Genomic DNA, 15,126 nt, shown 5'->3' with positions numbered 1-15,126 from the left:
TATGAAACCATGAGCTCTCGCGAGAACTCCCTCACTGCCATGAGAACAGCATGGGGGAAACGGCCCCCATGATCCAATCACCTGCCACCAGGCTCCTCCCTTGACACGTGGGGATTATGGGGATTACAACTGGAGGTGAGATTTGGTTGGGGACACGGAGCCAAACCATATCAGCCACCTAACAGGCGTGAGGTGGTATCTCACTCCGGTGTTGATTTGCATTTCCCTGATGATTAGCGAGGTTCAGCACCTTTTCATACACCTGTTGGAATTCAATTTTCTCCTAATCCCCCTTTAGCCAAGAATGGGAAGCTTTCTTTTCACACCACAACTCCTCCAAGTGTCTTGAGCCCTCACATCGGGTGATCTTGCAAGTCATTTGAGCCAGTCTGGGGCACTGCTCATGCTGAAGAGTCTCACCACCATCTCTCAGTCAGCGGCCCTCACTGGACGGGTGAGAAAGAAAGCAGACCCTAACCCAGCTGTTCCTGGCTCCTAGGCTCTGCCACTGAGGGTGCTCGTGGTATCCATCTGGCTTCTGTGTGCAGGATGCTTCTAGGCCAGCTCCTTCCCCAGCCATGCTGCCTTGTACACAGAACGGGGGCAGAGAAAGCTTGGCCTGCTAAGGTGCCTCTGCTGCTTTCTTGCACCATTAGCCTTGTATACAAGAATTGATCATCTGCTGCCCTTAGAGCGGCCAGTCTCTTTCAAAAGTCTGACTGTCTTAGGGAGAAGAAAGGGCCTTTAAAGAATTTGAAGAACACACAGGAAGAACATAAAGCACATTGGTTTGTTTAACAAATATGTTCTGAGCACTGCCACATGCCAGGTACCATTCAGGTTGCAAGGAAGAAAGTGATGGAAAAAATATAGTCTTGGCCCGGGCACGGTGGCTCACATCTGTAATTGCAGCACTTTGGGAGGCCAAGGCGGGCAGATTACCTGAGGCCAGGAGTTCGAGACCACCCTGGCCAACATGGCGAAACCTCATCTCTACTAAAAATACAAAAAATTAGCCGTCCGTTGTGGCGGGTGCTTGTAATCCCAGCGACACCGGAGGCTGAGACACAAGAATCACTTGAACCTGGGAGGCAGAGGGTGCAGGGAGCTGAGATTGTGCCATTGGACTCTAGCCTGGGCAACAAGGGCGAAATTCCATCTCAAAACAAAAAAAAAAAGACTATATAGGCATATAAAGTCTCTTCTCTCTTGGAACTTCCATGCTAATGGAAAGAGACAAATACAAGCGATGTGTACGTGAGTTGTGTGTGCGGGTGTGTGAGTCTGTGTGTGGGGGGATGTGAGTGTGTGTGGGGGGGGTGTGAGTCTGTGTGTGGGGGTGTGGATGTGTGGGTGTGGGCATGAGTGTATGTGGGGGGTGGGGGGATGTGTGTGTGGGTGTGTAGGTGTAAGTGTGGGAGGTGTCTGTGTGGAAGTGTGTGTGGGGGTGTGAGTCTGTGTGTGGGGGTGTAGGGGTGTGGGAGGGAGTGGGTGTGTGAGCCTGTGTGTGGGGGTGTGGATGTGAGGGTGTGAGTGTATGTGGGGGAGTGTGGAGGTGTGTGAGTCTGTGTGTGGGAATGCAGATGTGTGGGTGTGAGTGTGAGTATATGGGGGGTGAGTGTGTGTGGGTGTGTAGGTGTAAGTGTGGGGTTGTGGGGGGATGTGAGTCTGTGTGTGGGGGTGTGGATGTGTGTGTGGTTGTGTGGGTGCAGGTGTGAATGTGTGTGGGGTTGTGGGGGGTGAGTGTGTGTGTGGGTGTGAGCATATGGGTGTGTGTGTGGGTGTGAGTGTATGTGGGGGGTATGGAGGTGTGTCTGTGTGTGGGGATGCGGATGTGTGGGTGTGAGTGTGAGTGTATGGGGGTGAGTATGTGTGGGTGTGTAGGTGTAAGTGTGGGGGTGTGAGGGGATGTGAGCCTGTGTGTGGGGGTGTGGATGTGTGGGTGTGAGTATATGTGGGGGGTGTGGGGCTGTGTGAGTCTGTGTGTGGGGATGCGGATGTGTGTGTAAGTGTATGGGGGTGAGTGTGTGTGGGTGTGTAGGTGTAAGTGTGGGGGTGTGGGGGGATGTGAGTCTGTGTGTGGGGGTGTAGATGTGTGTGTGGGTGTGTGAGTCTGTGTGTGAGGTGTGGGTGTGTGGGTGCAGGTGTGAATGTGTGTGGGGGTGTGGGGGTGAGTGTGTGTGGGTGTGTAGGTGTAAGTGGGGTGTGGGGGGATGTGAGTCTGTGTGTGGGGGTGTGGATGTGTGTGTGGGTGTGTGAGTCTGTGTGTGAGGTGTGGGTGTGTGGGTGCGGGTGTGAATGGGTGTGGGGGTGTGTGTGGGTGTGTAGGTGTAAGTGTCAGGGTGTGGGGGGATGTGAGTCTGTGTGTGTGGATGCAGATGTGTGGGTGTGAGTGTGAGTATATGGGGTGAGTGTGTGTGGGTGTGTAGGTATAAGTGTGGCGGTGTGGGGGATGTGAGTCTGTGTGGGAGTGTGGGTGTGAGTCTGTGTGTGAGGTGTGGGTGTGTGGGTGCAGGTGTGAATGTGTGTGGGAGTGTGGGGTGTGTGTGGGTGTGAGCATGTGGGTGTGAGTGTGTGGGTGTGAGTCTATGTGGGGGGTGTGGAGGTGTGTGTGTGTGGGGATGTGGATGTGTGGGTGTGTGAGTGGGATGAGTATGTGTGGGTGTGTAGGTGTAAGTGTGGGAGAGTGGGGGATGTGAGTCTGTGTGGGGGTGTGGATGTGTGTGTGGGTGAGTCTGTGTGTGAGGTGTGGGTGTGTGGGTGCGGGTGTGAATGTGTATGGGGGTGTGGGGTGTGTGTGTGAGTGTGAGCATGTGGGTGTGTGTGGGTGTGAGTCTATGTGGGGGGTATGGAGGTGTGTGAGTCTGTGTGTGGGGATGCGGATGTGTGTGTGGGTGTGTAGGTGTAAGTGTGGGGGGATGTGAGCCTGTGTGTGGTGGTGTGGATGTGTGTGTGGGTGTGTGAGTCTGTGTGTGAGGTGTGGGTGCAGATGTGAATGTGTGTGGGGGTGTGGGGGTGTGTGTGTGGGTGTGAGCATGTGAGTGTGAGTATGTGTGGGTGTGAGTGTGTGTGGCTGTGAGTGATAAGTGTTATAAAGCAAAATAAGTAAGGGGAGCAGAATGCCTGCAGCAGGGTGCTCTTATTTACGTGGTAGAGAGGGGTATTTGAGAAGATATCTGAAGGAAATGATGCAGAAAGACACAAAGAATCACAGGAAAGAGTGTTTGAGGCAAGAGTGATGAGCTGGGTGGGCAGGAAGACACGGTGGGAAGTGACATTAGAGAGCAGACAGGGGCCAAGGATGGGGTAGGGCGAGTTTGACTTTCCCTCTAAGTGATATGGGAGTAATCAGACGATTCTGAAGACAGGAGAGGCACAATCTGGCGGATGTCCTAAAAGAAGCATTCTGGCTGCTCTGCAAAAAATACATGAGAGAGAGTCAAAGACGGAAGAGGAAAGCCCAGGTAGCAGACCATCGCAATAAACCGGGGAGGTTTGGGGCAGAAGAGTGCCATAATCTGACTTATTTTTAGTAGATTTATCTGGAGCAGGGCAAGAGTGGATCAAGGGAGAACAGGTAGAAAATTAGTGCAATAATCCCCAGAGATGAGGGTGGTGAGAAGTCCTCAGAGGCTGACAGAGCCACAAGGGTTTGCTGATGGACTGACTGTGTAGAAGGGTTTGCTGATGGACTGACTGTGCGGCGTGATGGAAGCGGAGGAGTCCAGGTGACTCTAGGGTCTTCAGTGGGAGCATCGGGATAAATGAAGTTGCCATTGACGGAGACGGGGAAGATGGCTGTGCGAGCGCACTAACTCATGAGTTCTGCTTTAAGCATGTTAAAGTGAGATCTATGCTAGATATACGAGGAGGGATATCCAGAAAGATGCTGCATGTGAACATCTTGAGTCTGAGGTAGATGTCCAGGCCAGATACATAGACTAGAGACTCATGAGCCTGTGGATTGTATTTAAAGAGAAGGAAGAGAGGAGAGAGAGGAGAAAAAAAATACCTAAGGAATTGAAAAACGAGGAAGAACTTGCCCAGGAGATGGGGAGGGAGGTGCTAGTGGAGGGAGGTAAGAAACAGGAGGGAGTGGGGTCCCCAAAGGAAGAAGTTGATTCAGGAAGCAAGAAACGATCAATGGTGCTGTATGCTGATTAAAGGCAGATCAAGATGACGACAGAGAATTGAACATGAAGTTCAGCAACACTGAGATCACTGGTCATCTGGACAGGAACTTCTCTTCTTGAGTGCTGGGAGCAAAAGAGTAGCTTAACAAAAGAGTGAAGAGAGGAAAATACTGTGGACAGTTTTTCTAATGGGTGTTGCTAAAATAAAGAAGAGGGGAGGAAAGAGAAAAAGGTGGGATAGCAATTTTCTTAAAAATTAGAGATATTATAAGATATTGCAGGGCTGATCAAGTGGTGAGAAGAAACATAATATTGCAAGGGGACAAGAGAACCACTTCTGGAATGTGAATGTCCTCACATAGTTAGTTGATAGATGGGATGCACTGACCAAGGAGAAGGGTTGGCCTTAAATCAGAGCACAAACCATTCATTCATTGTAACGGGATGGAACCTATCTGTAGGTTGAGATATGGCTCTGAGAGCTCACAAAATTCTTCTCTTACTACTTCTATTGTACTTGGTGAACAAGAAGCAAATGGCTTTGGGAGCTATAAAGGGGTTTCTAGACTGCACTGAGGATCCACTGAAATTCACGGTCAGAAAATTGAAGCGAGGCCAGTGGGCATGAGCGGGTGTTTCCCCAGTTACTTTCAGCTGCCTGCATGCAGGGGCGGTGTAGATGCACAGTTAGATTTACCTGGAATTGCTGTTTTTGCAGGCGAATCTAACAGATGAAGAGAGAGCCCAGAGCGCTGAGGGTATAGACAAGAGTTCGATGATTACCGTGGAACACAATGTCTAAGCTCAGCACAGAGAGAGGTGAAGATGAACTGTGTGTGTTCTGATTGGAGGTCAACCTTTCCTCCCTGAGAGTAGTGAAACATGAGAAGGAAGTAGGAGCAACGGAGTACAGATCCAGGTGCAATAAAAGACCTGCAGGATTTGAAGAACGGGGGGCAGTGAGCTACACAGGTGTGAAGTGGAGACCAGAGGATGATGAGACATTTGGAATTGAGAGTGGGGTGGGTGTACTTTTTTTGATAATGAAAAACACCTAAAGGGCGATATCAACAAGGGGCTGCTTCACAACATCTCAGTATGCAAGGCTAATATCTGTCGCAGAGGGTTATGTAAGGGCTTTGGGAGCAAAGAAATTCGGAAATTAATTTTTACTCATGCTCATTGAGGACGTTGAAGAAGGCTGCACGAATGAGGTGGGTTTTTGGGGGGTCTTCTTGGCTGGGTCTTGAAGCATGCACAGAATCTAAATGGGTGGGGATTGTGCAGTAGAGGCTAACCTTGCCCCAAGAAAGGCTTGGCTCCTGACCAGCCAGCCTCTAAGTCCTTGGGATGTCCTGCCTGACAAGAGCATCTTTGTTTACCTGGGACCTTTTGCCCACATTAGTCAATGGGGTTCATGGTGGGGGTCTTAGACAATGCAGTTATCCGCTCAACCTCTGTGGGGGCCGGAGAATAAGGTCAGCCATGAGGGTGGTCCGGTGGGTCCACAGGACCATCACCCGGTCAGAACTCTGCCCACCAAGGCTGGGGGAGCTTCACTGGCCGGCGGGAGTCTGGGCGTATTGCCATGCTTCATGGCTGGGGGCAGTAAGTGCTGTACCTGTGACTCCAGCGGGAGAGGACAACTGGAACTCTCCTGGGCCCACCCTGTGCACTGCTTCCATATGCTGGGTTCAATCTGCATGCTTTTACCGTAATGAACTGTCGCTGTGAGCATAACCGCTTTGCTGAATCATGGGCCTTCTAGGAAGTCATTGAGCCTGGGGATAGTCTTCAGGGCCACAGTATCGGAGTTAAAGATGAAGACTAAGATACTCTAGTTAACGACCTGGTATGAAAAAAACACAGAAACTTGGAAATGTCATTTTCACATGAATAGACAGTACACAGAAAGGAAAAAAAAATTACTCTTAAACATATGAAAAAAGGGTCCAACCTGACTCCATAATATCACAAGTATGAAAGTATATTGAGATACCATTCTTTTAGCCTAGGAGATTGGAAAAAATCCCAAAGCATAGTAACACACTGCATTGTCGAGGCCGTGGGGACCCAAGGTCTCTCACACACAGCTGGTGAAAATGTGAACCAGTGCAAGCACCATATGGGTTAATTTGGCAATATCCATTAAAATTACAAGTACAAATATATTTGACCCATCTATCCTATGTCTGTAAATTTATCCCACCCAAACACTTGTACATGTGAAAATGCCTGTGCATAAGAATATTCATTGCAGCTCTTTTGTGTAATAGAAAAAGATTGAAAGTAACTCATATGTCTATAGGTAGAAGACTGATTGAATAAATTATATTATACTATCCATCAGAATAAATAATGCAATGCAGCACATCTGAAAAAGAGGAATGAGAAAACTGTGTACTGATGTAGAAAGAGATACATTTCAATGAAAAAAAGCAAGTTGCAATACAGTATTACAGCAGGAAACTATTTATGTTAAAAAGTATGGAAAATAAGAATACACATTGTATTTGCATGTGTTCGCATAAAGATATCATGTAATAATAGACAAATAATGAATAAATGTAATGGCCTCTTTAGGGCTAAAGAGAGGGAGGGGAAGGTATTATTTTTGTACCATGTGAATGTATTGTTTATTACAGGGATTAAATCTAAAAAGAAAGAACTGCTATTTTCTAAACCACGGCACATTTTTGAATGCTTCTAAAAGACTGGAATGAAGTTGACTGCAGAAAGATGTTTTGTGCCATTTCTGCTGGTTATCTGCTAATGTAGTAGGCAGTCTCTACAATGCCCCCACCAATGCCTGCCTCCTGGCATTCGTGCTCTTGTGTAATTCCCTCTCCTCACACGTGAGCTGGACTTACTCACTTCTAATAAATGGAACATGTCACTTGTGATGAAATGTCATTTACAAGGTTAGCTCATTAAAAGGCTGTAACTCCCACCTTGGGTAGCAATGCGAGGTGAAATGTGTCCCTTTACAATTTATATGTTAAACCCCTAACACCCAATGTGAATGCATTTGGAAACAGGACCTTTACAGAGCTCATTAAGGTTCAATGAGGTCATAAGGGTAGACCTATAATCTGATAGGATTGTGTCCTTATAAGAAGAGAAGCCAGGCACTGTGGCTTACTTCTGTGATCCTAACACTTTGGGAAGTTAAGGTGGGAGGATTGCTTGAGCTCAGGAGTTGGAGACCAGGCTGGGCAACATAGTGAGCCCCCATCTGTTAAAAATACTTTTTAAAAAATTATGGCTGGGTGCAGTGGCTCATGCTTGTAATCCCAGCATTTTTGGAGGCCAAGTTGGGAGGATTGCATGAGCCCAGGAGTTTGAGAGCAGCCTGGGGAACACAGTGAAACCCCAATTCTACTACTACAAAAAAAAAAAATACAAAAATTACCCAGGCATGCTGGTGTACACCTTTAGTCCCCACTACTTGGGAGGCTGAGGCCAGAGAATCGCTTGAGCCTTGGAGGTTGAAGCTGCAGTGAGCCATGATTGTGCCACTGCACTCCAGCCTGGGCAACAGAGCAAGACCCTATTTACAAAAAGAAAGAAAGAAGGCAACATTAGAGCTTTCTCTCTCTCTTTACTATGTGATGACACAGAGAGAAGGCAGCTATCTACAGGCCAGGAAGAGAATCCTCACTAGACACCAACACTCTGGGACCTTGATCTTAGACTTCTAGCTTCCACAACTGGGAGAAAATAGATTTCCTGTTATGTAAGCCACACAGTCAATGGTATCTTGATATGGTAGCCTGAACGTGCTCCTACAGGTAACAGGTGTGCGCTCTCTCTCTCACACTCTCTCACACTCTCTCTCTGTCATTACTTGTTCTAGAGGGAGTCAGCAGCCACATTACAAAAGAGCTCCATGGAGAGGCCCAGGTGACAGAAGCCTGAGGCTCATTGATAGCCGCATGAAAAAGCTTGGAAGCCAACCCTCTCCACATCAAGCCTTGAGATGACTTTACCCCTGGCCAGCATCATGAGAGGCCCTGAGCCAGATCAACTTGACTAAGCTGCTCCCAGGCTTCTTACCTACAGAACCTGTGAGATACTGAATGTTAGCTGTGTTCAGCTGCTATGTTTGGGGGTAATTTGTTACACAGCAGTAGATGACTGATGCGTCCACACAACAAGTTATTCCAAAGCTTAGCCGTCTGAAACAACAACAAACACTTACTATGGCACACAGTTGCTGTAGCTCAAAAATTGGTACTGGTGTAGCCATTGGTCCAGCTCAGGGCTCCTCACGGTTGCCATCAAGATGTTGGCCAGGGCTGCACTATTGGTTCAACTGGGGCTCGGGAGCCACTTCTAAGGTGGGTCACTCACAGGCTGCTGGAAGGAGGCCTCTGTTCCTGGCTGTGGGCAGAAGGTCTCAGCTCTCCATCACATGGGTCTCTCCACTGGGCTGCTTGAGGGTCCTTTCAATGTGGCAGCTGGTTTCCCCCAGAGCAAGTGATGCAAGACAGAGAGAGAGAGAGAGGAGAGAGAGTGTGTGTGGCCCTGGATGTCATACACTATTTATAATACCCTATTGGTGACACAGGTCAGCCCTATTCAGTGTTGGGAGGGAACTTCCCAATGGAGTGTACTCCAGAATCAGGGACCCTTGGGGAGCAGGTTCAAGACTCTATTGAGACGGGATTTTTCCCTTGACCTTGACCCCCTTCTGGAATGGTACATTTCACTCAGCCTGCAGTCTGTGGACAGCTAAGTGTTAACAGCTCAGTGAAGAGTTAGAGTGACAGACTCCTGCACCTGCCCCTTTTGACACAGTTTTTGTTGGGTGTCCAGGAAGAACCAAGTCACATGAACTGTTTGAAAGACGTTGAATGTGGAAGGCTTTATTGAACAGTGGAAGGGACTCTCGGTGGAAGGGGAGCTGGAAAGGAGATGGTGCAGGAAGAAGGTGATCTTTCCCTGAAGCCCAGCCGTCTCTGGCTGAGCTTCCCTCCAAAGCTGCACCATCTGAAGTTCTCCCGTGCTCAGTTGCTGTTTCTCAGCTCCCCACTCAGCCGCTTGTATCCCAGCCCATCAGCAGCTTGTGTTGCTCTCTTCTTTTTTTCCTGACACCTGGTCTGGCTTTTAGGTACACAGGACAGGGGGCAGGGTGGGCCAAAAAGGCAATCATTTGGAATGGGGTCAGCTGCTTTCATTTAGGGCCGTGGGTCCGGACTTGTGGGTGGAGTTTAGCCGGGACCCCAGCCCTTCTGTATCAGGATCAGCTGTTTTTACTTAGGGTGGAAGGTCCAGGCTTGAGGGTGGAGTTTAGCCATGAGCCCAGCCCTTCTGTATCAGGATCAGCTGTTTTTACTTAGGGTGGAAGGTCCAGGCTTGAGGGTGGAGTTTAGCCGTGAGCCCAGCCCTTCTGTATCAGGATCAGCTGTTTTTGCTTAGGATGGAGGGTTCCAGCTTGAGGGTGGAGTTTAGCTGGGAGCCCAGCCCTTCTGTATCAGGGTCAGCTGTTTTTACTTAGGGTGGAGGGTCCAGGTTTGAGGGTGGAGTTTAGCTGGGAGCCATTCTGTATCACTAGGACAAAATTGATGACACAGTCCCAGGGCTGTGGGTGGGTCTGAGGATTGGGGGGTTTCAGGATTCAGGTTTAGGGATGAACAAAGAATGCTTGAGCCTTATCAGGTAACTATTGCCAACTACTTGGTGCTTTCCTTTCCCTATAAATTTATATGGAACCTACATAAAGAAGAGGGAATTAACATAAATGATAATATACTGAATATACCTGTTGGTGATTTTTTTTTTTTTGAGACGGTCTTGCTCTGTCACCAAGGCTGGGGTACAGTGGCAGGATCTTGGCTCACTGGGATCACCTCCCAGGCTCAGGTGATCCTCCCACCTCAGCCTCCTGAGTAGCTTGGGTTGGAGGCACGTGCCACCATGCCGGGCTAATTTTAGTACTTTTGTAGAGACAGTGTCTCTGTATATTGTCCAGGTTGGTCTCAAACTTCAAGGCTCATGCTATCTTCCCACCTCAGCCTCCCAAAGTATTGGGATTACAGGTGTGATCCATGGTGCCTGGCCACTGCTGGAGACTTTTTATACAACAGTATGTCATGGAATTCTATGTTAGCACATATAGGTCTACTTTATGCTATTTGGTTTTTTTAAAAAAAAGTTATGGCAGTGAGGTGTTTAATATTGTCTTTTAAAATATACATAAACAGTGCAGATACATTTGAGTAATACTGAATTTTTGGAAAAAAATCTATTGGAGTGTCATATATGAAAGAATAAGAGATTTGGAAATGCTTTTTTAATTGGACAAGAAAACTGATCAAATCTAAATCTGGAAAAACTGGAAACAGACAGATTGGGTGCTAGCAATGCAAACTATAGACACATTCATTCTATCATCACTTCTACATCGGAAGTATCAGAGAATTGCGGTGCCTGCAAATGCATGCTCATACACACCAAGACACCCATTGAAAAAAATAAAACCAAGCTTTCCAGAGCATTTAGCACTCATTTAATGTACTTGTTCTTCCAAATATTGCAAGGTAGGATGGGATTTCTAAAGACAAGGGAATAAAGAACCGAGGCAAAGACAACCAGCACATACACACTGAATCACTCTCCATAATCATATTGCTAGAACACCGTCAGGGAATAGCCCTGAAATCACAGACTTGCTGCCATGATGTGCAATTACAGGACACAGGTGCCAGGAGGAGAAGAGCCCATTGTGACCAAGGAAAGCCTTTGTGAGAAGACTGCTTCAGGGTTCTCCCCATCAGAGGAGCACACTCCTGATCTTGTATTCCTCATTGGTCCAAGGCTTGTGTGAATTGGTCAGGTGGGGAATTTTTTCTTCCACAGACATCAGCCTCTTCTGAGTTTTTTTTCGTCAAAGGCAGATTTGTGCAGCCTTAAATCTTCGGAAGTAGGGAAGATGGTTAAGTTTCCTTTCAGCTACAGTGACACCAAGCATCCTCAGTGCACAGTCCGGGTGGCTCAAAGCCTCACACAGCACCACCACCACATCAGCGTCCAAGGTAACCAACCCAGTCGAGGTTCAGGCTCCTTCGTGTTTTGCAGGCAGTGAGTGCCACAGCGAGGTCTTCACAGCAGGCATGGGTGATCGGCCATGTTTGCAGTGCAAGACACTCTCATCTACAGTGAGGGTGCTTCAAAGCATCACATAACTGCTTGACACCAGCACCTCCTATTTCATCATGCCCAAGTTTCAGGGTCTTCAGCGTTCCATTGCAAATAAGAACAGCAGCAATGTCCGTATAGGAAACGGAAGTAAGGAAACAGCCCATCAACAACAACTCCTGTATGTTTCAGTCTTTGTGCTTCAGCGCTTCACACAGAGACGCCGCTCCGTTATCTTCCAGGAAATTTGACCCCAGATCAAGGAGGGACAGGGATTTACCGCAGAAAAGGACGTGGGAAATGTCTTCACGGGAGACACAGGTGAGACAGCAGTACATCAACATCAGCGTCTCCAGGGCACAGCAACATCATTCTTTTGTCCTTTTTGGGATTTTTCTACCAAGGAGAGATGTATCAGCTTGCTGTTGCAGGCCAGGACAGAGGCGATGTCTTCACAACCTTCATCAGAGATGTCACACGTTCCCAGTGTCAGCTCTTCTATCTTGCATATTGTGTGCTTCAATGTCTCACACAGGTGCCTGACATCAGTATGGGAGAGGCTAGTGCCATACAGGCTCAGAAGTTTCAGATGAGGGTCGTGAAGAACTGCCTTAAATAATTCTGAATCATTTCCAAAGTTAGACATAAAAGTAAATTTGAGTTTTTGGAGCTTACAACAGGCTGAGCCAGCGCTTTGCCAAGAATTGCCAGGGAGGCATCACCGAGGCTACTGTTTTCCATGTCTAACATCTGGAAGTTCTTGTTGGTACTGAACGTTAAGCAAAGCTCCCGCCAGTAGATGAGCTTCTCAATGTGATCTGAGATGCACCCTGAGAAATCTGGAAAATATTCTCTACACACATGCAAAGTGTAGTTAAATTTTGACAATGCTTCCGGCAGAATGAAGATACTACCAAATGTTCTATGTTACCAATACAAATGAAAACTTCTTCAAAGAAATTTATCACTTGTGTTACAAATTCTTTTTCCTGAGTTGCAAATAAATCATGGAATAATTCCTGGAAACCTATCACTTCCCTATCAGCTTCTCATTGACTTAAACTTTTAAGGCACTGGGTTATTTCCTTCTTTAGGTCTTTTGACAGTGGAAAACCAAAGGATGTCTCCAGCAAGCTGATGATTTCTTCTGTTGAAATTCCAAACACGAATACTCCCACCTGGGTCAAGTGGGTCTGAGGCTGAGCCACACTTGCTCTTACAAGCTGGGTTATGCTTCCAATGGTTGGGTTAGGATCATCTTTGGGTCGTTTGAGCAAATAAAACATGGCAGCACAAAACTCTTGGATACATACATCGATGAAGGTAAAACAGTCACCTCTCCTTTGGAGAAGTTTCATACCCAGCCACATTAAGCCCTCAGACTCAGATAATCCATTCCTCCAGAGATCCCATGGCAAAATACAAATGCATGTGTCCTATGCACACATATGTTTATAGTGGCACTATTCACAATAGCAAAGACTTGGAACCAACCCAAATGTCCAACAGCGATAGACTGGATTAAGAAAATGTGGCACATATACACCATGGAATACTATGCAGCCATAAAAAATGATGAGTTCTCTGTAGGGACATGGAGGAAGCTGGAAACCATCATTCTCAGCAAACTATCGCAAGGACAAAAAACCAAACACCGAATGTTCCCACTCATAGGTGGGAATTGAACAATGAGAACACATGGACACAGGAAGGGGAACATCACACACCGGGGACTGTTGTGGGGTGGGGGGAGTGGGGAGGGATAGCATTAGGAGATATACCTAATGCTAAATGACGAGTTAATGGGTGCAGCAGCATACCAGCATGGCACATGTATACATATGTAACAAACACGCACGTCATGCACATGTACCCTAAAACTTAAAGTATTATAATAATAATAATAATAATAATAATAATAATAATAAATGTATGTGTCCAAATTCCCTCTGCAGGCAAAGCACACAGGCCTTTTAGTCAGGCTATGTTCACCTTAGGTGGAAAACTCTGACTTCCTGCTGTAAATACATTTGTTAAAAATGATGCATATAAAGAGGTGGTGTTTTGGGAGTTTATTTCAAGGTTTTCTCCCCTTTCTAGCCACCATTTCATACAAGTTCAGACCAACCAGCATATAAAGGGATTATGGCACAAGAGAAAGAGTGGTCCAGTATCTCTCACAAAATTGAAGGCCTTCAAGGCTTTATTCTTCTCGCTGAAGAAGTAGGAGAAATACAGCTTCCTTTCAAGTTCAGTGAATCCTGGGAGCTTTATGAGTTTTGGATGCTACAACATAAAATAGTTTTTTTGCATACCCACTTTTCCTAATACAATAAGCAGAGAGGATTCTGGAATCATCTTTTTTTGCAACAAATTGCTCAGGATAATTTGTGTTGGCTGCTGCTACCTCCAGTCATCACACAAGTCAGCCTTAAGTTCCAAGTCAGACTTCAGTTGGTCAAAGCCATCCATGATGAACAGAATTTGCTCTGGCTGGGGAAAAAAAAAGGTCTTTGATTTTCTCTGGAGACTCAGGCCAGTCCCTAGAGAGGAGCTTCAGTAAGCTGGTCTCTGTGATACCGTTCGTTTCATGGACATTAAGGAAAAAAAACAAATGTGAATCTATCCTTCCATAAGTTTCCCTCTGCCCAGTCCAACATCACTTTTTTTTTTTTTTTTTTGAGACTGAGTCTTGTTCTGTCATCCAGGCTGCAGTGCAGTGGTGCGATCTCAGCTCAGTGCAACCTCCCCTTCCCAGGTTCAAGTGATTCTCCTGCCTCAGCCTCCCAGGCAGTTGGAATTATAGGCATGTGCCAGCACGCCCAGCTAATTTTTGTATTTTTAGTGGAGACGGGGTTTCACCATGTTGGCCAGGCTGGTCTTGAACTCCTGACCTCAGGTGATCCGCCTGCCTCGGCCTCCCAAAGTGCTGGGATTACAGGCGTGAGCCACTGCACCTGGCCCAACACTTTTCTTGAAAGGGTTGTTTTTCCAATTCCATCAGAACCCTCCAGGACCACAGTGAGTAGTCTAGCCTCAGCAGTATATGCATCATTCAGTACTTTGACTCATTTTTCATGGTTTCTTTGTAGAAATGCTCAGGGACATGAAGACAGGTTTCCTTTTCCCATACAAGTTGAAATTTTTCTTTTGTATGCTTTCTATATGGGTTTAGCTTATTTCTTATCTCTTCCTGAGCCTTCATCCAGAGATCTTTCCTATTGATCTGTAAAAATAGGTTCAGTGTCACCTCCCATGCCTGTTTTCTTGGATAATGTTTGTCCAACAGCTTTGCTACATCTTCTTTGGAAGCTCAGTCCGGGTGATTGGCTTGAGTTTCAATTTCAAAGGTTCTTGTTTGAGGAGCTCCTTAAATTTCCAAAACTCTTCTTTTCTGAGCTCCTTCAGCTACCACAACAAGCCACAATCTGAAAAAAAAAAAAAAAAGGATTCTGCCATATTGTCCCAGATTGTGGGCTCACATATCTCCAGAGGGAAAAGAAAGATCCTGAAAAATAAAGAATAAATGATACCCAATCCAGCTCCTGGTCCTTCCGGCTGGTACTCATCCTACTTTATGCTATTTTAACTGGCATATGGCACTTCACAGCATGTTTATAGATGGTTTTATTTAACTATTCACTTATTGATGTACTTTTCGGTGAGTTCAAGTTTTGCACTATGAAAAATAATGATAGACAATCTCAAAAGGTTATGTACCATATGATTCCATTTCTATGATACCATCAAAAAAAAAAAAAAACTATAGTGATGGAGACCAGATCACAAGGGCCAGAGGTAAGGGGTAGGGGAAGGAGTATGTTACTACAAAGAGTTAATGTGAGGAAATTTC

At 46.5% G+C, this 15,126-nt stretch overlaps 1 pseudogene; it reads right to left on the bottom strand.

Annotated features, from left to right (window-relative positions):
• Positions 1 to 10,774: 10,774 nt before the first annotated feature.
• On the bottom strand, positions 10,775 to 14,732 carry LOC129010412 (NACHT, LRR and PYD domains-containing protein 9-like; annotated as a pseudogene).
• Positions 14,733 to 15,126: the final 394 nt, after the last annotated feature.

This window comes from Pongo pygmaeus, chromosome 10 (genome assembly GCF_028885625.2).
Source record: "Pongo pygmaeus isolate AG05252 chromosome 10, NHGRI_mPonPyg2-v2.0_pri, whole genome shotgun sequence".
Taxonomy (NCBI): domain Eukaryota; kingdom Metazoa; phylum Chordata; class Mammalia; order Primates; family Hominidae; genus Pongo; species Pongo pygmaeus.
The sequence above is the reverse complement of the archived record's forward strand: the minus strand, read 5'-3'. Positions and strand labels throughout refer to the sequence as shown.